The 26,086-nt window shown below is 43.7% G+C and overlaps 1 protein-coding gene across 1 annotated transcript in view; it reads left to right on the forward strand.

Annotated features, from left to right (window-relative positions):
- The first annotated feature begins 23,425 nt into the window (after positions 1-23,425).
- The window catches only part of LOC120999089 (filament-like plant protein 3), a 249,859-nt gene continuing 247,198 nt past the window's right edge, over positions 23,426-26,086 (forward strand). The window contains exon 1 of the mRNA XM_040429961.1: positions 23,426-23,484. The gene's annotated coding sequence lies outside the window, so the exon portion shown is untranslated. The remainder of the gene's footprint in view (positions 23,485-26,086) is intronic.

Consider the following 26,086-nt stretch of genomic DNA (forward strand, 5'->3'; position numbering starts at 1 on the left):
AGCCTAGGGTTTAAGCAAGGACTTGGCCCTTTGCTGGAATGAACCAGCGCCAGGAGAGGAGCTCTATTTCGATTTTTGCTACAGAAACCCCTGTTCTTTATATGTATGGAAAATCGCAACCACATGAGAAATGTGCATGCCTTCATTTGCTTTGTGGCCTGAGCAATCTGAAAAACACAAAAAACTTGCAATCTATTTTTATTATCTAGCTGAAATGTGATGTATTAATTCCTAGTACAAGAATACATATGCTCTCTCAGTCATAGCTGAAATAAGAACATCGGACGTTTGTAACTGCCTTGCAAAATGTCCTCCATATGCCTCTGTTCTATTAAGTTTTCCTCTCCACTGCTTGCAGGAACATTCCTCTTTGTGTGTGTGTTTGAGTAGGTGTGCAGGATTTAATACTCTATTCAGTGGAGACACTCCAGGAATTTCAAGGAACTCTCCAGCAGAAAAGAAAAAAAATCCTTTTCAATGCATCCTTCCTAGTCTTCCTGCCTCTCTTGAATCTTGCCCCACACATGGCTTCCCAGGCTAGTGGGTTCTAAGCACTATGCTGCTGGAAGGGATTCACAGAGGAGGTCATTTATCAAACTGGTGTAAAGTAGAACCGGCTTAGTTTCCCATAGCAACCAATCAGATTCCACTTTTCATTTTCCAAAGGAGCTGTCAAAAATGAAAGGTGAAATCTGATTGGTTGCTATGGGCAACTAAACCATGTCTACTCCTCTAGACTACTTCAGGTAGGGTGGCCACTTGCTTCACCCCAAAAAGGAGGACATTCTAGGCCACACCCCCAACCTGCTAAACCACGCCCCCCTCCCAGTAAGTGCCCGTCAAAATAAAAAATACGTCACCATAGCGCTTTTGTTTTACTGGACTCTGCGGGATGGAAAAGCGCTGTATACTACACTTTTCCATCCAGTTTTCCTGATCTATAATACATAAAATACATAATGTGACCAAAGACAAATGATTCACAATGAATGAGGACTCCTATCAGTAACTCACTGTTACACATGCCCCCCGTTAGGGATACCCCACAACCCAGGGTAAAGCCAGTCACTTAGAAGAATGATATAGATGTTCTTTGCTCTGGAGCTGACACTCCACGTACAATAAGACATAAGCCGGGGATTTCTGAGGGAGCACGGTGCTGGAGCATCACCACAGTCATTTAAACACAAAGATGAACCTCCGGCAGAAATGAATGCGGGAGAGGGGGCAGCTCATACATTGTGGCGGGGGTATCCTTACATTACAGTCGGTGTTACCCTGGGGATAGTACACCTGTGGAGACAGCACATCATGGGGATAGCTCCCCGGGCCTGTGTGTGAGGCGGCTCGTACAGCACAAGGGGCACCCATCACACCTTCCCAGGCCCTCTTACCGCAAATACAGGTAAATATTAATTTTCCAGCGGGGAGATGGTGGGGCCATGCTGGGTTGGATGGGGAGCTCCGGGGCTGAGGATGAAGCCATAGGCCAAGGAGGAGGACCTCCACAGTATACCATCGGCACACTCAGTTCTATTGTAGAAATATTAATAGTTGAAATCCGCTCGCATCAGGCTTTGTGTAAGGACAGGCAAATCCCTCAACCGCAGTCAGACAAAGATGTTACCATCTTGAGTTCTTCTGAGCAACTGCCCCTCCTCCACAGTCTGCTCGCCTTTTATTTAGTCACAGTAACAATAGGAAGGGGCTGGCCCATCACCCGGCCACTTACTTCATGTAACAAGGATACGGGAAGTGATGACACAGGAAGATGAGAAAGTTCAGGTACATGTCAAAGGACAGGGGAGGGCATCAACGTGGCTGGACAGTGCAATGCACTCACCCCATCCCTGTATAAGGAAGGAGTCATGTCCATTGTCTGACCAGCCAGGTGGCCGCCCATCCCCCATCACTGTCAGCATGGATCCCATTCAATACTGCTCAAAGTGACCAGTATCTAGTGAAGATCATTCTACTGGTTCTTATAGGTTTGAGATTATCTGCGAGACATTGCTATGGCTATTGTCAGTATACGGAACGAGTATACCGACAAGGCAGATATGCATGTCTTAAAAGCAGATATGTATCCAGAAAGGGATAGCGAAGCCGCAGCAGAGGTATAATATGTATCTCTTGTTATGTAGACTTCACTTTTCTAATGTGTATAGATATTTGATGGGAAGAAGCCCAGTGCATTGCACTTAGTGCTCACAAACCGGCAAACGCCCCCCTACACACTGAGAACTGAAAAGGTTTTCATCCTGACGGTTTTACCACTGGTCCCGATTCTACCCAAGTACCCTCTGCTCGAGCGTTCTTCGGTTAAATCCGACACAGGGAGACAGATGACAATCTATAAAAACACACACACATCCTAAGATAAAATGTCTGCATAATAAAATTTCCACAACAGTTCCCACCTGCTGCAGATAACAGTTGGCTCAGGCGGCGTGTCCACACTCATGTGGCAGCGCTGATGACGTGACGTCACGCCATACAGCGCTCCAGACGTGCTGCCAGGTCCTGCCCCCTGTTATGAAGATTTAAAGCGACATCCCAATGTGAGTCACGACTTAACTACAAAAAGGATGACTTCTGGCCGTCCGTCCTGGCCTTGCGCCAGATGGAGGACCAGGAATCTAAAAACCGGACGTCTGGTAACCCTAACTTCAGGACATTAAGGGCTCATGCACACAAACGTTTTTTGCGTTCCATATACAGGCCGTATTTTGATTCCGTATACAGAACCATTCATTTCAATGGGTCCGCAAAAGATGCGAACAGCACTCTGTGTGCTGTCCACATCCGTTGCTCCGTTCTGTGGCCCCACAAAAATTATGAGGCATGTCCTATTCTTGTCCATTTTGCGGACAAGAATAGGCATTTCTATAATGGGCCTCCTGTTCCGTTCAGCAAATTGCGGAAGGCACACGGGCGGCATCCGTTTTTTGCGGATTCGCAATTTGCTGACCACAAAAAACGGCACGGTCATGTGCATAAGCCCTAAGGGTATGGCCACATCGTCAGGTTTCTGTATGCAGTTTCTCTCCTTTTATGATCCACTCCTGACTTTTACTTCCAAAACTGCATACGGATTTATGTACATTTCTGCACCAAAAACCACAATGTCTAACAGTGGATTTGATGCAGTTTTGCCGCAGATCTCACCCTTTCATTGAAAAGGATGAAATCCGCAGCTAAAACCGCAAATATAATTGACATGCTGCCGATTTGCAAAGTGTACATGAGGTGTGCAGTCTCGTACACTTTACTGGTACTGTAATACGCTAAGTTTTTTTTTTTTTTTGCATGTATTCCGCAACATGTGCAGGTAGCCTGAGGGTATGTGACTGTATATGCTGCAGATTTTCCAGTTCCATTTTACAGCAGCAAAGTGGATTAGATATAAAGGGGTTTTGTCACTCCCCTGAATAACGGAAATGGGACGGATCCGTTTTGCAGCCCATAGACTTCTATTATGACGGAATGAATAACGGAATTCCTCTAAGGGCATTCCGTCATAGAATTGCGTTATAGTCCGTGGTAACGGAATCCATAATGCAATTCTGCTTTTACCACCAAATGAAGCGTTCAAAATATGAAATTCGCTCATCTCCAGTCATAACCCTTGGAAACGATCAGTGTATAATGTGATGAAAAAATTAATCCAGCCAGCAAAGGAGGCAATATAGATAATCACTATACATTAGTAAGTGCCTTGTATTAACTTTATATACGTGATAATATCTACCTGTAGTACTAGTTAGATTACGCTTAGCTGTAGTACTAATGAGATTATATATTGCTGTAGTACTAGTGAGATTATATATAGCTGTAGTACTAGTGATATTATCTGCAAAGAAAAATTGGGGGGCAGTCAGCACATCCCATGCGCAGGTGTGCGTTGCCATGGCTGAAAGCACAAAAGCAAAAAAATATACAATGCAACAGCACTCTGCAAACGATATAAAGTACAATAATGCCAAAGTAATAGAAAGTATTCTGGTGCTAATGCTACGCTTATAAATTTGAGATGCTTGGCAAATACATTTTTTACAAAATTATTAGGGCCCGTCTGCCAAACGTCAAGGCGATCTCAGGAAGACAGAAACCTAACACTAAATACCACATTAATTGGTGCCATACTGGCCTCCATTACATTCAGGGAATGCAGGTTCCACATGCATGCCGAGCCCACATTGTATTATGCCTCTTATGGTGCCACGATGGCCTCCATTATATTAAGGGGATGCAGGCTCAACATGCATACCGAACCCACACTATATAATATCTATTTGGTGCCTCACTGGCACCAAATGTGATAATATCTGTAGTACTAGCGAGATTATATATAGCTGTAGTAGTAGCAAGATTATATATAGCTGTAGTACTAGAGATATTATATATAGCTGTAGTACTAGTGAGATTATATATATATATATATATATAGAGAAGAAAAAATCCAGTGGGAGCACCAGCCAGCATGTGGGTGCAAGGTCCAACGTAGGGTAACGGCAATCCCCAATGGTATAGAAAACAAAGAAGTAGGACTGCACTCCAAGATAGTGATAAAATCAGCAAGTGGTTTATTCACCCATAATATGGCAAGTCTTGCGACGTTTCGGCTCACAAGAGCCTTCCTCAAGCCTTGAGGAAGGCTCTTGTGAGACGAAACGTCGCAAGACTTGCCATATTATGGGTGAATAAACCACTTGCTGATTTTATCACTATCTTGGAGTGCAGTCCTACTTCTTTGTTATATATATATATATATATATATATATATATATATATATATATATAGAGAGAGAGAGAGAGAGAGAGAGAGAGAGAGAGAGAGAGAGAGAGAGAGAGAGAGAGAGAGAGATCTGTAATACTAGTGAGATAATATACTGTATAGCTGTAGCAATAGTGAGATAATATATACTGTAGCTATAGGACCATATAGTTGTAGTACTAGTGAGATTAAACATAGTGTCACGGCTGAGGATGGGGGAAACCCTCAGCCGTGAGGTGCCAGGTGTTGAAGTAGCTACTCGGCCATGAAGCCACAGGACAGGGAACAGGTCACCTCCTACAGCGTCCCTACCCTGACCCTAACTCCTAACCTGCATGGGCCGACCTTTAAGGTAGGAGGGCCCATGCGCCGGAACCTCGGAGCCCTGTCTTACCCTCCGCAGATCCTTGAGCTAGGAGCTGGGTAAGGCAACCTACTCCTCCTTGACACAGAGGAGCAGGAGCCTCAATGGCCAAGCTGTTGGGAAAAGGGGAACAGAAACAGCAATACGGAAATGGCAGGTGAACAGACATTCACCAACCTGCCACAGCCCTGCTGACTGGATCCCTAAACAGACAGGGATCCAGAACCGTTATGCTGCACAAACACATATGAAAATCCCAACAGACAAACTTGCTACAACACACACATAAAGACATAGGCATACATAAAACTTTAACTTAAACCTAAACTCAAACTCAAACTTAAACTATGACCACAGTGGTGGCTCTCACTGGCGGATGACAAACACAGGAGGCTGCTATCAGCAAGCATGCTGAAGCAACCTCCTGAGCTCTGCAAGAGAGAGGGTCTTTATAGGCCCAAGTGGCCACACCCAAGGATTGGACACACCCAGTGACATCACACACACACTGGGAAGGAAGTTAACCCTTCCAGTAACACAGAAGGGAAAACAAACATACATAAAGGGAAAGTGCACACAATAACTTACAACACAGTGCACACAACAAACACACCTAACAAAAGGAACGTCAGGTGAGACCGCATGCCAGGGCAGCAAGCTGCCTAGCGACGCTCAGGCTGCTCTGCTGCTAACAACAACACTGGTTGCCCGCGGCAACCACAAGTGAGGCCACAGACAAGCAGCCCTCACCCGTGGTTGAACGCCCATACAAAACCGCAGGCAACCGCATGCGGTAAAGGAGTCACGGTCATGGGCATGGCCGTGACACATAGCTGTAGTACTGTCACGACCGCTACCCCAGCAGCAGTCGTGTCGCACCAGACGGAGGGGAAGGGGGACCCTTATCTACGGATGGGAATAGTATGGCCACCCCTGACTAACCCTAAGCTGGCACCTGTCTGCCCTGATACCCTAGACGGGGTGTGAACCCGTGCGGCGAGCAGGATGCCTAAACCCTCAGTCACCCTAACAAGCCTAGAGTGGGGAAAGGCCGATGGGAGCACTAGTCACCATCACTCATGTCTAGGAGAACAGCAGGGGAAGACAGCAACAAACAAACTATATCAGAGATAGACTTATCCAGTCACGAGCAGAGAAGGCGATCCCAATCACGACAGTCCACGCCGGACAAGAGCTCCACAGCAACACCATCAAACGATCTCCTTCAAAGGTCAGAATAGAACTGGAAGTAAGGACTATATCTGGCAATGACTGCAAGTGAAAGTGAAACTAATATAGTAGCTGGGAGTGGCAGACAGGACTCACCTGAGAAGGATGCCTACAAACTCCCAGTCAGGACAAAAAGGTTCACAAGGCAAAACCCAGATGACATACCCTGAACCACGGAGCAAACTCACAAGCTATCGAGAGTAGCAAGTCGCTGCAACCTTCTCCTCCCAGACCTGTCTGGATCAGTCACAGTCGTGACAAGTACTAGTGAGATTATATATATATCTGTAGTACTAGTGAGATTATATATAGCTGTAGTACTAGTGAGATTATATATAGCTGTAGCACTACTGAGATTATACATATCTGTAGTACTAGTGAGATTATACACTGCCTGTCACCAAACGTTTAGGTGATCACCGATCACGATCATTCAGGATTTTTTCCCCGCCACATTTCTTCCTCGAATACGATGGGTCCCCACTATCCTTTTAGTTTTTAATAATGTGTTGGACAGTTCTTAACCCAATTTTAGTAGTTTCTGCAATCTCCTTAGATGTTTTCTCTGCTTGATGCATGCCAATGATTTGACCCTTCTCAAACAGACTAACATCTTTTCCACGACCACGAGATGTGTCTTTCGACATGGTTGTTTAAGAAATGAGAAGCAACTCATTTGCACCAGTTGGGGTTAAAAAACTTATTGCCAGCTGAAAGATAATCGCCTATGCAGTAATTATCCAAAAGGAGGCTCATAACTGTTTGCTTAGTTAAATCCAGGTGGCGACTTTTTTTTTGGACAGGCAGTGTAGATAGTTGTAGTACTAGTGATATTATACATAGCTGTAGTACTAGTGAGATTATATACAGCTGTCATAATAATGAGATTACACATAGCTGTAGTACTAGTGAAATTACACATAGCTGTAGTACTAGAGAGATTTTACATACAGTACAGACCAAAAGTTTGCACACACCTTCTCAAAGAGTTTTCTTTATTTTCATGACTATGAAGGCATCAAAACTATGAATTAACACATGTGGAATTATATACATAACAAACAAGTGTGAAACAACTGAAAATATTTTATATTCTAGGTTCTTCAAAGTAGCCACCTTTTGCTTTGATTACTGCTTTGCACACTCTTGGCATTCTCTTGATGAGCTTCAAGAGGTAGTCCCCTGAAATGGTCTTCCAACAGTCTTGAAGGAGTTCCCAGAGATGCTTAGCACTTGTTGGCCCTTTTGCCTTCACTCTGCGGTCCAGCTCACCCCAAACCATCTCGATTGGGTTCAGGTCCGGTGACTGTGGAGGCCAGGTCATCTGGCGCAGCACCCCATCACTCTCCTTCATGGTCAAATAGCCCTTACTTTCAAAGTTTTCCCAATTTTTCGGCTGACTGACTGACCTTCATTTCTTAAAGTAATGATGGCCACTCGTATTTCTTTACTTAGCTGCTTTTTTCTTGCCATAATACAAATTCTAACAGTCTATTCAGTAGGACTATCAGCTGTGTATCCACCTGACTTCTCCTCAACGCCACTGATGGTCCCAACCCCACTTATAAGGCAAGAAATCCCACTTATTAAACCTGACAGGGCACACCTGTGAAGTGAAAACCATTTCAGGGGACTACCTCTTGAAGCTCATCAAGAGAATGCCAAGAGTGTGCAAAGCAGTAATCAAAGCAAAAGGGGGCTACTTTGAAGAACCTAGAATATTACATATTTTCAGTTGTTTCACACTTGTTTGTTATGTATATAATTCCACATGTGTTAATTTATAGTTTTGATGCCTTCAGTGTGAATCTACAATTTTCATAGTCATGAAAATAAAGAAAACTCTTTGAATGAGAAGGTGTGTCCAAACTTTTGGTCTGTACTGTATATGTATATATATATATATATATATATATATATATATAATATCTGTAGTGCTAGTGAGATAATATATAGCTGTAGTATTAGTGAGTTAATATATAGCTATAGTACCAGTGAGATTACATATAGTTGTAGTACTAGTGAGATATATAGCTGTAGTACTAGTAAGATTATACATAGCTGTAGTACTAGTGAAATTTTACATATCTGTAGTACTAGTGACATTTTATATAGTTATATATAGTGAGATTATATATAGGTGTAGTACTAGTGACATTATATATATACAGTCAGGTCCATAAATATTGGGACATCAACACAATTCTAACATTTTTGGCTCTATACACCACCATAATGGATTTGAAATGAAACAAACAAGATGTGCTTTAACTGCAGACTGTCAGATTTAATTTGAGGGTATTTACATCCAAATCAGGCTAAGGAATTACAACAGTTTGCATATGTGCCTCCCACTTGTTAAGGGACCAAAAGTAATGGGACAATTGGCTTCTCAGCTGTTCCATGGCCAGGTGTGTGTTATTCCCTCATTATCCCAATTACAATGAGCAAATAAAAGGTCCAGAGTTCATTTCAAGTGTGCTATTTGCATTTGGAATCTGTTGCTGTCAACTCTCAAGATGAGATCCAAAGAGCTGTCACTATCAGTGAAGCAAGCCATCATTAGGCTGAAAAAACAAAACAAAACCCATCAGAGAGATAGCAAAAACATTAGGCGTGGCCAAAACAACTGTTTGGAACATTCCTTAAAAAGAAGGAACGCACCGGTGAGCTCAGCAACACCAAAAGACCAGGAAGACCACAGAAAATAACTGTGGTGGATGAGCTAAGAATTCTTTCCCTGGTGAAGAAAACCCTTCACAACAGTTGGCCAGATCAAGAACACTCTCCAGGAGGAAGGAGTATGTTTGTCAAAGTCAACAATCAAGAGAAGACTTCACCAGAGTGAGTACAGAGGGTTCACCACAAGATGTAAACCATTGGTGAGCCTCAAAAACAGGAAGGCCAGTTTAGAGTTTGCCAAACGACATCTAAAAAAGCCTTCACAGTTCTGGAACAACATCCTATGGACAGATGAGACCAAGATCAACTTGTACCAGAGTGATGGAAAGAGAAGAGTATGGAGAAGGAAAGGAACTGCTCATGATCGTAAGCATACCACCTCATCAGTGAAGCATGGTGGTGGTGGTGTCATGGCGTGGGCATGTATGGCTGCCAATAGAACTGGTTCTCTTGTATTTATTGATGATGTGACTGCTGACAAAAGCAGCAGGATGAATTCTGAAGTGTTTCGGGCAATATTATCTGCTCATATTCAGCCAAATGCTTCTGAACTCATTGGACGGCGCTTCACAGTGCAGCTGGACAATGACCCAAAGCATACTGCAAAAGCAACCAAAGAGTTTTTTAAGGGAAAGAAGTGGAATGTTATGCAATGGCCAAGTCAATTACCTGACCTGAATCCGATTGAACATGCATTTCACTTGCTGAAGACAAAACTGAAGGGAAAATGAGCCAAGAACAAGCAGGAACTGAAGACAGTTGCAGTAGAGGCCTGGCAGAGCATCACCAGGGATGAAACCCAGCATCTAGTGATGTCTATGCGTTCCAGACTTCAGGCTGTAATTGACTGCAAAGGATTTGCAACCAAGTATTAAAAAGTGAAAGTTTGATTTATAATTATTATTCTGTCCCATTACTTTTGGTCCCTCAACAAGTGGGAGGCACATATGCAAACTGTTGTATTTCCTACACCATTCGCCTGATTTGGATGTAAATACCCTCAAATTAAAGCTGACAGTTTGCAGTTAAAGCACATCTTGTTTGCTTCATTTCAAATCCATTGTGGTGGTGCATAGATAGAGCCAAAAATGTTAGAATTGTGTCAATGTCCCAATATTTATGGACCTGACTGTAGCTGTAGAACTAGTGAGATTATATATAGCTGTAGTACTAGTGAGATTATATAGAGCTGTAGAACTAGTGAGATTATATAGAACTCCAAGAATTTGCGGAAGAGTATTTAAACTAGGAAGGGGGGGCAAAAGAGTGAAAATAAAAGAGTCCAATTGCCCCCCGAAACAATGCCAGAACAGGTCAGAAGCACAGAGGTTAAGAAATGATAAGCTCAGAGTCCTGTCTACAAATGCTCGCAGTTTAGGTAAAAAAATCAATGAACTTGGGTCAATAATGGCATCTGAGAATGTAGATTTAGTGGCTGTTACGGAGACATGGTTTAATGAAAGAAATGACTGGGACATAACCATACCAGGGTACTCTTTATACAGAAGAGACAGAGAAGGCAAGAAAGGAGGAGGAGTGGCCCTGTATGTGAAAGATAGCATTAAATCTAACCTAATACAAGTTGGTGAGGCCAACATAGAGTCAGTTTGGGTTACGTTGCAGTTTGCTAACCATGCAGTAACTCGTGTAGGTGTGATATATAGACCACCTGGTCAAGTTAAAGAACTAGATGATCTACTAGTTGAAGAAATAGCTAAAATGACAATGAAAGGAGAAGTTATCATTATGGGAGATTTCAATCTTCCAGATATAAACTGGAAAACCAAAATAGCAAGTTCTACCAGGAGTACAGATATTCTAAATTCCCTACTGGGGTTATCTCTACAACAAGTGGTTGAGGAGCCAACCCGGAGGGAGGCCATTTTGGATTTGGTATTCACAAATGGGGATTCGGTATATGATGTCATTGTAGGCGAAACCTTGGGATCTAGTGATCACCAGTCAGTGTGGTTTAATATAAGAACTGTGAAAGAGTCCCACCACACAAAAACAAAAGTTTTAGATTCTCAAAAATGAAATTAGTCATAAATGAGTCCTTATCAGACTGGAACGGATTACATGGAGTCCAGGAGAAATGGGACTACTTAAAAGGTGCATTATTGAAGGCAACAGAAAATTGCATTAGACTTGTCAGTAAAAGCAAAAAAAGGAAGAGACCACTGTGGTACTCAGCAGAAGTGGCCCAAATCATTAAAAATAAAAAGCTAGCATTTTGGAATTATAAAAAAACCCAGAGCAATGAAGATAAGGAAATCTACAAGATTAGGCAGAGAGAGGCCAAGCAAGTTATAAGAACTTCTAAAGCGCAGGCAGAAGAAAAACTAGCTCAGTCTATGAAAAAAGGGGATAAGACATTCTTCAGATATATAAATGAAAAAAGGAAACTAAAACAAGGAATAACTAAATTGAAAACAAAGGACGGAAGGTATGTAGAAGAGAATAAAGGGCTAGCCGACTACCTTAATGAATACTTCTGTTCAGTTTTTACAAAAGAAAAAGGAGAAGGACCTCCACTAGAAAGGATGACTAATAAATCATTTGATGCATGTATCTTTACAGAGGAAGATGTTCTAAGTTTGCTGTCTAAGGTGAAGACAAATAAGTCACAGGGGCCTGATGAAATACACCCAAAATTATTAAAAGAGCTTAGTGGTGAGCTGGCAAAACCGCTAACAGATTTATTTAACCAATCATTAGTAACAGGAGTCGTCCCGGAAGATTGGAAATTGGCAAATGTCGTGCCCATTCACAAGAAAGGTAGTAGGGAGGAATCGAGCAACTATAGACCAGTGAGTCTGACATCAATAGTAGGCAAATTAATGGAAACCCTATTAAAGGATAGGATTGTGGAACATCTAAAAACCCATGGATTGCAAGATGAAAAACAACATGGGTTTACTTCAGGGAGATCATGTCAAACAAATCTTATAGATTTTTTTGACTGGGTGACTAAAATAATAGACGGTGGAGGTGCAGTAGACATCGCATATCTAGATTTTAGTAAGGCTTTTGACACTGTCCCACATAGAAGACTTATCAATAAACTGCAGTCATTGAGCATGGACTCCCATATTGTTGAGTGGATTAGGCAGTGGCTGAGTGACAGACAACAGAGGGTTGTAGTCAATGGAGAACATTCAAAACAAGGTCATGTTACCAGTGGGGTTCCACAGGGATCTGTACTGGGACCAATTTTGTTTAATATCTTCATAAGTGATATTGCAAAAGGCCTCGATGGGAAGGTGTGTCTTTTTGCTGATGACACAAAGATATGTAACAGGGTTGATGTTCCTGGAGGGAAACGCCAAATGGAAAAGGATTTAGGAAAACTAGAAGAATGGTCAGAACTCTGGCAACTGAAATTTAATGTGGATAAGTGCAAGATAATGCACCAAGGGCGTAAAAACCCAAGGGCAGAATATAGAATATTTGACACAGTCCTGACCTCAGTATCTGAGGAAAGGGATTTAGGAGTAATTATTTCAGAAGACTTAAAGGTGGGAAGACAATGTAATAGGGTAGCACGAAATGCCAGCAGAATGCTTGGATGTATAGGGAGAGGTATAAGCAGTAGAAAGAGTGAAGTGCTTATGCCGCTGTACAGAACACTGGTGAGACCTCACTTGGAGTATTGTGCGCAGTACTGGAGGCCATATCTCCAGAAGGATATAGATACTCTAGAGAGAGTTCAGAGAAGAGCTACTAAACTAGTACATGGATTGCAGGATAAAACTTACCAGGAAAGGTTAAAGAACCTTAACATGTATAGCTTGGAAGAAAGAAGAGACAGAGGGGATATGATAGAAACTTTTAAATACATAAAGGGAATCAACTCGGTAAAGGAAGAGAGCATATTTAAAAGAAGAAAAACTACCACAAGAGGACACAGTTTTAAATTAGAGGGGCAAAGGTTTAAAAGTAATATAATGAAGTATTACTTTACTGAGAGAGTAGTGGATGCATGGAATAGCCTTTCTGCAGAAGTGGTAGCTGCAAATACAGTGAAGGGGTTTAAGCGTGCATGGGATAGGCATATGGCTATCCTTCATATAAGATAGGGCCAGGGGCTATCCATAGTATTCAGATATATTGGGCAGACTAGATGGGCCAAATGGTTCTTATCTGCCGACACATTCTATTTTTCTATGTTTCTATAACTGTAGTACTAGTGATATTATATTGAGCTGTAGTACTAGTGAGATTATATAAAGCTGTAGTACTAGTGAGATTATATATAGCTGTAGTACTAGTGAGATTATATAGAGCTGTAGAATTTGTGAGATTATATAGAACTGTAGTACTAGTGATATTATATTGAGCTTTAGTACTAGTGAGATTATATAAAGCTGTAGTACTAGTGAGATTATATATAGCTGTAGAACTAGTGAGATTATATATAGTTATATATAGTGAGATTATATATAGGTGTAGTACTAGTGAGATTATATATAGCTGTAGAACTAGTGAGATTATATATAGCTGTAGTACTAGTGAGATTATATATACCGTATTTTTCGCTTTATAAGACGCACCTGATGATAAGACGCACCTAGATTTTTGAGGAGGAAAATAATAAAAAAAAAATTTGAACCAAAAGGTGTGCTTTTGGAGGGGTTTTGAACTAATGGTGTGCTTTTGGAGGGGTTTTGAACTAATGGTGGTCTGTGGATGACGCACTGTTATGGGGGGACCTGTGGGTGACGCACTGTTATGGGGGGACCTGTGGGTGACGCACTGTTATGGGGGGACCTGTGGGTGACGCACTACTACGGGGGATGTAGCATCATATATAGCATCTTATGTAATGGGGGTCACTATTCACACAGCGACAATATACTGTGACACATATGATACTGTGACCAGCATAAGATGATCTTATGCTGGTCACAGTATCATGTGTCACAGTATATTGTCCCTGTGTGAATAGTGACCCCCATTACACCACAGGGCACACAGTAGACTTTATATGTAAAATCTTTTAATGGCTCTGCTTTCTTCTATACCAGTACTCACTATGAAAGCAGCAGTCCGGCCAGCACGTGACGTCACTCACTCAGTCAGTCACACTCCTGCCAGCTTCATTAATGAAGTGGGAGGAGCATGACCGAGTGAGTGACGTCACGCGCCGGCAGGACCGCTGCTTTCATAGTGAGTACTGGTATAGAAGAAAGCAGAGTGTAATGAAGCCGTTTTCATATGTAAAGTCTATAATCTTCAAGCAGTGTCTCTGCTTTAAACTAGGGCAATCCTCTGTAGTGCAACTCACTATGAAAGCGGCAGGCAGAGCGCAGCGTAACCTCGCGATTCTCACTCATTAATGCTCCTCCCACTTCCTTCCCATGAATGAGTGAGAATCGCGAGGTTACGCTGCCGCTCTGCCTGCCGCTTTCATAGTGAGTTGCACTACAGAGGATTGCCCTAGTTTAAAGCAGAGACACTGCTTGAAGATTATAGACTTTACATGTGATAATTACCGTGAGCGGGGTCCGATGTATTACAGTACAGTGACTGCATCGGGCCCCGCCGCGAGTGTTGCCAGCCTCCATCCCCTCCTCCCACCCCTCTGATACATCGCGGCTTGCGATGTATCAGCGTGACCAAAGTAAACATGGCAGTGTTCGCATTATAAGACGCACTGCCATTTTCCCCCCCACTTTTGGGGGGGGGGGAAAGTGCGTCTTATAAAGCGAAAAATACGGGTAGTTATATATAGTGAGATTATATATAGCTGTAGAACTAGTGAGATTATATATAGCTGTAGTACTAGTGAGATTATATAGAGCTGTAGAACTAGTGAGATTATATAGAACTGTAGTACTAGTGATATTATATAGAGCTGTAGAACTAGTGAGATTATATAGAGCTGTAGTACTAGTGATATTATATAGAGCTGTAGTACTAGTGAGATTATATATAGCTGTAGTACTAGTAAGATTATATATAGCTGTAGTACTAGTGATATTATACAAACAGGGCTCCAGATGGCGACCATTTGACTTAGAATTGCTAAATTACGACAAGACTTTGTAGTCTTGTCGCCATTTGCGCCTAGACCCTCCGCTGCTCTGCCTCTTTCACACACGAGCAACTGACATGGGATGTGCTGCTGTCAGCGCGTGCCATATTCTCCTCAGCAGCACAGGGGAGAAGGAGGCAGTCCCTCCCCCCTGTACTGCTGCTGCCACTGCCACCAATGGGCTGATAGAAGCGAGGAGGAGGGGAGGGGCTATGGCCACTGCACCACCAATGAATATAGTTTATGCTTGAATACAAACGCAAGCTGCTGGTGCCGGCCATATCTCATACCCCGTACCCAGCCTCTATGACTGAGCGCTGTGATCTGCCGCTATTAACCCCTCAGGTGCGGCACCTGACGGGTAATAGCGGCGGATCGCGGCGCGCAGTCATAGAGGCCGGGTGCCGGGTATGGGATGTTTGTATTCAAGCATAAACTATATTCATTGGTGCCGCAGTGCACTGCACCCCCCCCCAACCTCAGTATTATAAAGTAGAATCATTTGTGGCGCAGTGCACCCCCAACCCCCCCAGTATTATAACTATTATAATCATTGGTGGCAGTGGCCACAGGGTCCCCTCCCCCCTCCTTATTGGTGGCAGTGGTCCCCTCCACTCCTCCTCATTGCATTGGTGGCAGTGGCAGTTCCGATCGGAGCCCCAGCAGTGTAATCCTGAGGCTCCGATCGGTTACCATGGCAGCAAGGACGCTACTGAAGTCCTGGCTGCCATGGTAAGCTCCATGTTGCTGTGTGCATTATGCACAGGGCAGCAGGGAGAGTGTGAGATCCTATTCACCCTAATAGAGCTCTATCAGGGTGAATAGGACAAGGGATTAAAAGATCCCAGGTTCTAGACCCTAAAGGGGTAAATAGTTATTAAATAAAAAGTAAAAAAAAAAAAAGTAAAAAACAAACAAACACCAAAATATTAAGTTTAAATCACCCCCTTGCCCAATTTTACATATCAACTATTTAAACAATAAATAAATATTACATATCATCACACCCAAAAAAGTGCGAACTATTAAAATATTTAAAAATATCTCCTATGCGGTGAACGCCGTAACAGAAAAAAAATTAAAAACTTGCAATTTGCCATTTTTTGGTCACCTTGTCCAGACAAAACTTAGGATCGGACTGTTCTATTATGGTCCAGACGTTCCATAAAATGTGGAATGCACGCGGCATCGAGTAAAAATTTTGGTATCGTGACAACCCTAGGTAAGACATGTCGTGTTTTTTTTATTATACCGTAATTATATGTATTTTAAATTTGGCGCCAAAAAATTTAAATTTGGCTCCTTGATATTTTTTTGTCTGGAGCCCTGACATAGCTGTAGCACTACTGAGATTATATATAGCTGTAGTACTAGTGAGATTATACATAGCTGTAGTACTAGTGAGATTATATAGAGCTGTAGTACTAGTGAGATTATACATAGCTGTAGTACTAGTGAGATTATATAGAGCTGTAGTACTAGTGAGATTATATATAACTATAGTACTAGTGAGATTATATAGAGCTGTAGTACTAGTGAGATTATACATAGCTGTAGTACTAGTGAGATTATATAGAGCTGTAGTACTAGTGAGATTATATATAACTGTAGTACTAGTGAGATTATATAGAGCTGTAGTACTAGTGAGATTATACATAGCTGTAGTACTAGTGAGATTATATAGAGCTGTAGTACTAGTGAGAGTATATATAACTGTAGTACTAGTGAGATTATATAGAGCTGTAGTACTAGTGAGATTATATAGAACTGTAGTACTAGTGAGATTATATAGAGCTGTAGTACTAGTGAGATTATATAGAGCTGTAGTACTAGTGAGATTATATAGAGCTGTAGTACTAGTGAGATTATATAGAACTGTAGTAATAGTGAGATTATATATAACTGTAGTACTAGTGAGATTATATATAGCTGTAGTACTAGTGAGATTATATAGAGCTGTAGTACTAGTGAGATTATATAGAGCTGTAGTACTAGTGAGATTATATAGAGCTGTAGTACTAGTGAGATTATATAGAACTGTAGTACTAGTGAGATTATATCAGTGGCGTGCCTAGGGTATTTGGCACCCGGGGCGGGTATTTTCTCTGGCACCCCCCTTTCCCCCGCCAAAACCATAAGAAACTTTATTTTTACATTTAACTATACTGAAATATTTATTTTGTTTGAAATAAAATAATTTATCGCTAGTAAACAGAAAATTGCTTGTAAATGAAAATTTAAAGCGAACCTTTCACCTCATTTTCACCTTATAAACCAGCAACAGTACCTTATAGATTATCTTGAGTGTGTTGTTATGCATGTTAGTGCCGCTTTCCTGGGCTCTTTATACTTCAAAAAATCGTCTTATAAACTTCACATTCTGTGCTCCAACAGTCATGCAAACAGTCAAGGGGGTAGCCCTTCCATCTCCTCTGGCCGTACCGCCCCTGCCCTAACCCCTCCTCTATGCTCCTAACTGACAGCTGGCTCAGTCGCCGGGACGGCGCTTCCGAAACCTGCGCATGCGCCGTCCTCCTGATTCGCTGCGCAATCCCGTCTTTCTTGCTGACAAAAGCGCGATCATGTAAGAGAACCGCGCATGCGCCTTACGCGATGCCGGCCTGTCTGCTCTCCCTCCCGTGCGCGCGCTCAACTATTGTCAGCAAGAAAGACGGGATCGCGCGGCGAATCAGGAGGACGGCGCATGCGCAGGTTTCAGAAGCGCCGTCCCGGCGACTGAGCCGGCTGTCAGTTAGGAGCATAGAGGAGGGGTTAGGGCAGGGGCGGTACGGCCAGAGGAGATGGAAGGGCTACCCCCTTGACTGTTTGCATGACTGTTGGAGCACAGAATGTGAAGATTATAAGACGATTTTTTGAAGTATAAAGAGCCCAGGAAAGCGGCACTAACATGCATAACAACACACTCAAGATAATCTATAAGGTACTGTTGCTGGTTTATAAGGTGAAAATGAGGTGAAAGGTTCGCTTTAAAGGGAATCTGTCACCATGAAAATACAATGGAAGCTTGGTATTACACATTTTGTGAAGGAAGGTGAAGAAAAAAAACAGTTGTTTTTTTTTAATTCTTTTATTTTTTACATGTTCACCTGACGAGACGGATCATGTTACATTTTTATAGAGCGGGCTGAAGTTTTCACTGATGCCGGTGCACCCTGCCCTGATAGTAGGGGCACAGCTCCTGCACCTGCCCGATCATCCCGCCATACCTGTACAGCGCTGGGATCCTACAGGTTAATAAGCCTTGGGCCCCTTGTAAATTTCTTCCCTGGCACTGGCTGGCAGCAGCCTTGTGACTCCTCAACACCCCTCTTCCCCCACTGAAAATTCAAGGCAGCAAGGCCCTTAACTGAAAAAATACCTCTCTAGTCTGTCTAGTCTGCTGCCTCTTGCCTGCACACTGTTCTGCCACAGTGCCACTGTCTGCACCACTCCTAACTGCCACACACCTCAGTGCCACAGTGACTGTCTGCACCACTCCTAACTGCCACACACCACTGTGACTGTCTGCACCACTCCTAACTGCCACACACCACAGTGCTTTTTGCAGGCTCAGCTTAGCGGCAGTGTATCTGCAGACACACAATGACACACACACACACACAAAACTGGTGAGGTGCTCACTTCACTAGAAGGCACAGGCCGCACAGCACAGCCGGTTTCTTGCTCAGGAGCACTGGAGCAAGCGGCTACAAGGAAGATGGGAGGTTTTCCCACCTGGAAGGTGAGTGGCAGCCGGCGGCGAGCATATAAGTGAGTTAGGCTACTTTCACACTTGGTCCGCTTGTGAGATCTGTTTCAGGTCTCTCACAAGCGGCCCAAAACGGATCAGTTCAGCCCCAATGCATTCTGAATGGATAAGGATCTGTTCAGAATGCATTGGTCTCTGTTGTGTTTTTTAGGCGATCACTAAAATGCAGCTTGCAGCGTTTTGGTGTCCGGCTGACGATGTAGAGCCAAACGGATCCGTCCTGACTGTAAGTCAATGGGGACGGATCCATTTTCAATGGGGTTGGATCCGTCCTGACTGTAAGTCAATGGGGACGGATCCGTTTTTCACTGACACAATATGATGCAATTGAAAACGGATCCGTCCCTCATTGACTTTCAATGTAAGTCAAGATGGATCCGTTTTGACTTAGACTTTTTTTTAATGAATAATGCAAACGGATCCGTTATGAACGGATACAAGCGTTTGTATTATCGGTGCGGATCATTCTGTGCAGATACAAGACGGATCTGCACCGAACGCGAGTGTGAAAGTAGCCTAAGGCGTGAGCGCGCTCCATGGCTTATCAGAGCGCGCACCAGGGGCGGATTAAGTATATCATGGGCCGGGGGCTGTTTACCCATCTTGGGCCTCCTCTGTCCATTTGCCCCGACCGTCCCCTCTTTCGCGTTGTGCCCCATGTTTATTTTTTTCTGGCAAATATTATAGAAAACTATGCCACATATATAGTGTCGTTGCCCATTACCCCTGAGGATCCCAGGGATCTGGCAAACATTTTGGGGGACGGCTCAGTGCTGACTCACTCTAAACCATACAATCAACGCGATTAATCAATGAAAGGGAAGCAATAGAGGGACGAGTGGTGACAGTGCACAGAACCACATCCTTGGTGAACGCAGATACGATAGCTCGCCGGTGTTTAGTGGTCGGAGGACTTTTAATGAAATAGAGTGGAATTATTATTACAAATTATAGGATAAATGTAACTTGGGGCTATCAGCTGTAGGGGGGGGGGGCAGTTTTTATTTAGGAGAACCTAATACCCTTCATTTATCTAGGTCAGATTGGTTGATTTGACGTCTATTGTACCCCTAGCCCCTCATAGTGTATAGCATACAACACTCCGCAGTATACAGTGTAATACCCCACAGTATACAGTATATAACACCGCCCAGTATACAGTACCCCATAGTATGCAATACACAGTATACAGTATAGCACCCTATAGTATACAGCACCCCACAGTATACAGCACTCCACAATATGCAGTACATAGTATAACACCCCACAGTATACAACGCCCCACAGTATATAGTACCCCACAGTATGCAATACATAGTATAGCACCCCACAATATGCAGTATAGCACCCCCCAGTATACAGCACCCTACAGTATACAGAACCCCACAGTATACAGTACCTCACAGTATACAGTAGAGCAGTATAGCACCCCCCAGTATACAGCACCCTACAGTATACAAAACCCCACAGTATACAGTACCTCACAGTATACAATATACAGCACCTCACAGTATACTGTAGAGCAGTATAGCACCCCACAGTATACAGCATCTCACAGCATACAGTAGAGCAGTATAGCACTCCACAATATACAGCACCCCACAGTATACAGTAGAGCAGTACAGCACTCCACAATATACAGCACCCCACAGTATACAGCACCCGACAGTATACAGTAGAGCAGTATAGCAGTCCACAATATACAGCACCCCGCAGTATACAGTACCCCACAGTATACAGTAGAGCACTATAGCACTCCACAATATACAGGACCCCACCGTATACAATAGAGCAGTATAGCACCCCACAGTATACATTAGAGCAGTATAGCACTCCACAATATACAGCACCCTACAATAAACAGTATACAGCACTCCACAGTATACAGCACCCCACAGTATACAGTAGAGCACTATAACACTCCATAATATACAGCACCCTACAGTATACAGTAGAGCAGTATAACACTCCACAATATACAGGGAGTGCAGAATTATTAGGCAAGTTGTATTTTTGAGGATTAATTTTATTATTGAACAACAACCATGTTCTCAACGAACCCAAAAAACTCATTAATATCAAAGCTGAATATTTTTGGAAGTAGTTTTTAGTTTGTTTTTAGTTTTAGCTATTTTAGGGGGATATCTGTGTGTGCAGGTGACTATTACTGTGCATAATTATTAGGCAACTTAACAAAAAACAAATATATACCCATTTCAATTATTTATTTTTACCAGTGAAACCAATATAACATCTCAACATTCACAAATATACATTTCTGACATTCAAAAACAAAACAAAAAGAAATCAGTGACCAATATAGCCACCTTTCTTTGCAAGGACACTCAAAAGCCTGCCATCCATGGATTCTGTCAGTGTTTTGATCTGTTCACCATCAACATTGCGTGCAGCAGCAACCACAGCCTCCCAGACACTGTTCAGAGAGGTGTACTGTTTTCCCTCCTTGTAAATCTCACATTTGATGATGGACCACAGGTTCTCAATGGGGTTCAGATCAGGTGAACAAGGAGGCCATGTCATTAGATTTTCTTCTTTTATACCCTTTCTTGCCAGCCACGCTGTGGAGTACTTGGACGCGTGTGATGGAGCATTGTCCTGCATGAAAATCATGTTTTTCTTGAAGGATGCAGACTTCTTCCTGTACCACTGCTTGAAGAAGGTGTCTTCCAGAAACTGGCAGTAGGACTGGGAGTTGAGCTTGACTCCATCCTCAACCCGAAAAGGCCCCACAAGCTCATCTTTGATGATACCAGCCCAAACCAGTACTCCACCTCCACCTTGCTGGCGTCTGAGTCGGACTGGAGCTCTCTGCCCTTTACCAATCCAGCCACGGGCCCATCCATCTGGCCCATCAAGACTCACTCTCATTTCATCAGTCCATAAAACCTTAGAAAAATCAGTCTTGAGATATTTCTTGGCCCAGTCTTGACGTTTCAGCTTGTGTGTCTTGTTCAGTGGTGGTCGTCTTTCAGCCTTTCTTACCTTGGCCATGTCTCTGAGTATTGCACACCTTGTGCTTTTGGGCACTCCAGTGATGTTGCAGCTCTGAAATATGGCCAAACTGGTGGCAAGTGGCATCTTGGCAGCTGCACGCTTGACTTTTCTCAGTTCATGGGCAGTTATTTTGCGCCTTGGTTTTTCCACACGCTTCTTGCGACCCTGTTGACTATTTTGAATGAAACGCTTGATTGTTCGATGATCACGCTTCAGAAGCTTTGCAATTTTAAGAGTGCTGCATCCCTCTGCAAGATATTTTTGACTTCTCTGAGCCTGTCAAGTCCTTCTTTTGACCCATTTTGCCAAAGGAAAGGAAGTTGCATAATAATTATGCACATCTAATATAGGGTGTTGATGTCATTAGACCACACCCCTTCTCATTACAGAGATGCACATCACCTAATATGCTTAATTGGTAGTAGGCTTTCGAGCCTATACAGCTTGGAGTAAGACAACATGCATAAAGAGGATGATGTGGTCAAAATACTCATTTGCCTAATAATTCTGCACGCAGTGTACAGCACCCCACAGTATACAGTACCCCACAGTATACAGTAAAGCAGTATAGCACTCCACAGTATACAGTACCCCACAGTATAGCACTCCACAATATACAGCACCCTACAGCATACAGCATCCCACAGTATACCGCACACCACAGTATACAGTAGAGCAGTATAGCACTCCACAATATACATGCTGCCAGCACGCAGTTCACTTCCTGGATTGTGGCTGAGGGCGGGCTTCATCTTGATTGAAGTCTTCTCCCGGCCGGGCCGCGCGCTGGACTGAATGTGCACGCCGGCATGCGCGTTTGCGGCTCTGTACTATTCTGGCAAGGAAGAAGTCACCATCGCGCATGCGCGGTGGCGTGCGCGTTCAGGACAACGAGCGGCCCGGCCGGAAGAAAAGGAGTCTTCTGTGCAAGCGCGGCCATCGGGATTCCGGAGAAGAGCGGTGGCCGCAACCAGGGGAGACCGAATGACAACAATGAGGTAAGTGGGGATGAATTTTCTCCTAAACGGTGGGAATTGGTTAATCAAATATATTTATAAAAATGATCACTGTCAAATCATTAACAGATTTAACAGTGATCATTATGATGGGATAACCCCTTTAAGGCAAACTTCTCCTGCAGCAACACTCCTGGTAGAGAGAAAGGACCTTTGATTACCTCATAGCCATGTGACCAGTAATATCGCTATGTTACTGGTCACATGGTGATGATGTCATCAAAGGTCCTTTCTCCTAAGAGAATCACAGCTCTCCTTCCTTGCAGAGACATTCCGCCGGGCGCTGCAGCTCAAGCAGCACCCCCCTGTATAGCCTGACACCCCCGCCCCCCTCTAGGCACGCCACTATAACTGCAGTACCAGCTGTTCATGTTACTTCTGAATCATTACACACCACATGTAGAGCCTCATGCCAACCACACACACACAGAGTGTAACTTCCGCCAGCCAGCTGACGCTGAGGTACGTAACACGAGGGTTTAGACAGCGTCTCCATGACTACGGGGGACGCTGATGACACATGGGGATAACTGCAGGTCTCTCGGCTTCTCGTCCGGTTTCACGGGTAGTCTCCGCCGCCGGCGCCGGTACTGGGTATGTGAGATACACGATCCATACATCAGTGCACTACTATAGGGCACAGCGGCCGCTGACTGCTCGGTGTCGGCTCCTCTGCTTCTCATGTAAACTCACAAATATTATGATGAGTTGTCCAAGAATTAATTCATGTTATGTTATCCAAACACAAGCCTGGCATCACCCGCCCTGAAGTTATACAGAATGATGGGGGTATCTGACGGGGAGTTTACCCTGACAGTCATGTATGGCATATGAAGTAGTGAGACCCTTTCTGATCCCAATATTGGGGCCAGGTCCGCGTGCCCAGCTGGGTATGGGCGGACAGATCTAGGAGAGCAGTGGATACAGCATCTTCCCCTGTCTGTTTGGCCATATTTCAGCTAGGTATTGTGTAGACAGGTAATGAATACAGTACTCATATAAGCCTATGGGCCCATTCTGCACCCTGTATGCCCACAATTTTAATATATTGTCTGTCCCATTGCATTGTCAGAGGTGACACATTGAGAGCTTAAATGGGTTTTCCGGGCTTTCACTATGGATGACTTATCCTCAGGATAGGTCATCAATATCCGATCGGAGGGCATCCAACACCGGCACCCCGACCGATCACCTGTCTGCAGTGTGCACGTGGCGTCTCCCTTCTCTATTCCTGTCATCTGCTGCGGTCTATGATCTTTGCCATAGACAGCAGTGGTGAACGGGAAGAGAGACGGGAGGCGGTACGTGTGCACTGCAGACAGCTGATGGGTGGGGGTGCCGGGTGTTGGAGCCCCTCTGATCTGATATTAATGACCTATCCTGAGGATAAGTCATTAATAGTAAAAGCCCGAACAACCCCTTGTATCACTTCAGCAAATGGTATTTATCATGTAGAGAAAGTGACGGTAATACAAGGCACTTACTAATGTAATGTGATTGTCCATATTGCCTCCTTTGCTGGCTGGATTCGTTTTTCCATCACATTATTCACTGTTCATTTCCTATAGGAAAAAGCACTAGCCTATGTCGGCTCCCATGGTCCCGGCCACAGAGGCTGGCACTTTTTCCTATAGTGTGCAAGCATGACCACCGCTGCTGGATTGCAGGGTGGTCATAACCATGGAAACGAATGTGATGGAAAAATGAATCCAGCCAGCAAAGGAAGCAATATGGACAATCACAATACATTAGTAAGTGCCTTGTATTAACTTTCTCTACATGATAAGTGTTAAGCAAAGAAGTTTGCTGAATTTGTGGGAGGGGAGGGTCATTACAAGGCTACTTACATGCACCTGTGAGCCCAGGCTGGCTGGTTACTAGGCTATTTATAGGCACCTGTGGGTCCAGACTGACGCCGATTCAGCTGATTTCACTACCTCTGGCTCAGCTCTAGGATACAGCAGCATGGGTGGAGGCTCCTTACGGCTGGGCGACGGCGGAATGTCTCAGAAGGGCGCTGGTATTCATGGTAGGATCGGAGGTGTTTGTACGGGACCCACGCTGCGGCCTGCGATATGTTAGCGCTCTGGGATACAGCAGAGTATGGGCGCTAAATGGTCAAACCATGGTTGTTTGTCTGGCTGTTCAGAGGCCTGGTGAGGCCATTGCATACAGTTATTGGGGTAGCATGTGCTTAGAGTGGGCATGGTTGTATGTTTTCTGATACCTGGTTTACATGCGGGACGCGTGTCTGCAGTTGGTTCAAGCTACGCGTGCTGGGTTTAAGTGATGGTAAATGTGGATCAATGGTCGCTGATTTAAAAAAAAAAAAAAAAAACACCTGCAGCATCATGTGGAGGTTCAGTTGCGCCTGGGCAATGGCAGAAGGTGCCAGGCAAGTGCTGGCATTCACGGTAGGATTGGACTTGGTTACACGGTCCGTGACTTGTAGCGCTCTGGGGCAAAGGGGGTTGGGCTTCAATGGTCAAATGATCGTGGTTAGGATTGTTACCTTCAAAGCTACGTCCGTGTGTCTGCATTTACATTTTTGTCCTATACACCGTTCACTACTAGAGCTGCGTTCATACGTCCGCTGTTGCATTACATTAATACTCTGCTCACTTTCAGATTGCATTCATATGGCTGCTCTATACCATGCTCCTCATATTCATACACAGAGCTGTGCCCATAACATGTTTTTAGGCACCACTCACATCCAGAGCTGCATTCACCCACTTGTTCTTACATCAGGTGTTATACTCTGCTTCCTCTTAAAGCTGCATTTCTTTTCATTGCTACATAATGGTTACTCAGTATTCTTACTAGGGCTATCAGCACACTGCTCTGATACTGCTCTTCCGATAAAGATAGCCGCTTTCTTTTCAGGCTTACGTTTTGATATCTGCGTAAAAAAAAAAAAAAAAAAAGTGTGGGGTTTCTGTTACCTGTTTTACATGTGGGGGCACATCCGCAGTTAACGCCAGACATGCTAGGTGTAGATCAGTGGTCTGTATATGGGTACTCGAGCAGGTCGGTCTAGGTGCCTGTATTTGAGTTCTGATGCTCTTGTATGGAAGTGTGTTAATCTATAAACCGTATGTTATGGGCACGCATGTGTCAGCGGTTTTGTGCTAGGTCATAGGTGCACTATATGTTGATTAATTGGCGTTGCATCAGGGTTTACGTTCAAAACGCA

Source organism: Bufo bufo, chromosome 4 (assembly GCF_905171765.1).
Source record: "Bufo bufo chromosome 4, aBufBuf1.1, whole genome shotgun sequence".
Lineage (NCBI taxonomy): Eukaryota > Metazoa > Chordata > Amphibia > Anura > Bufonidae > Bufo > Bufo bufo.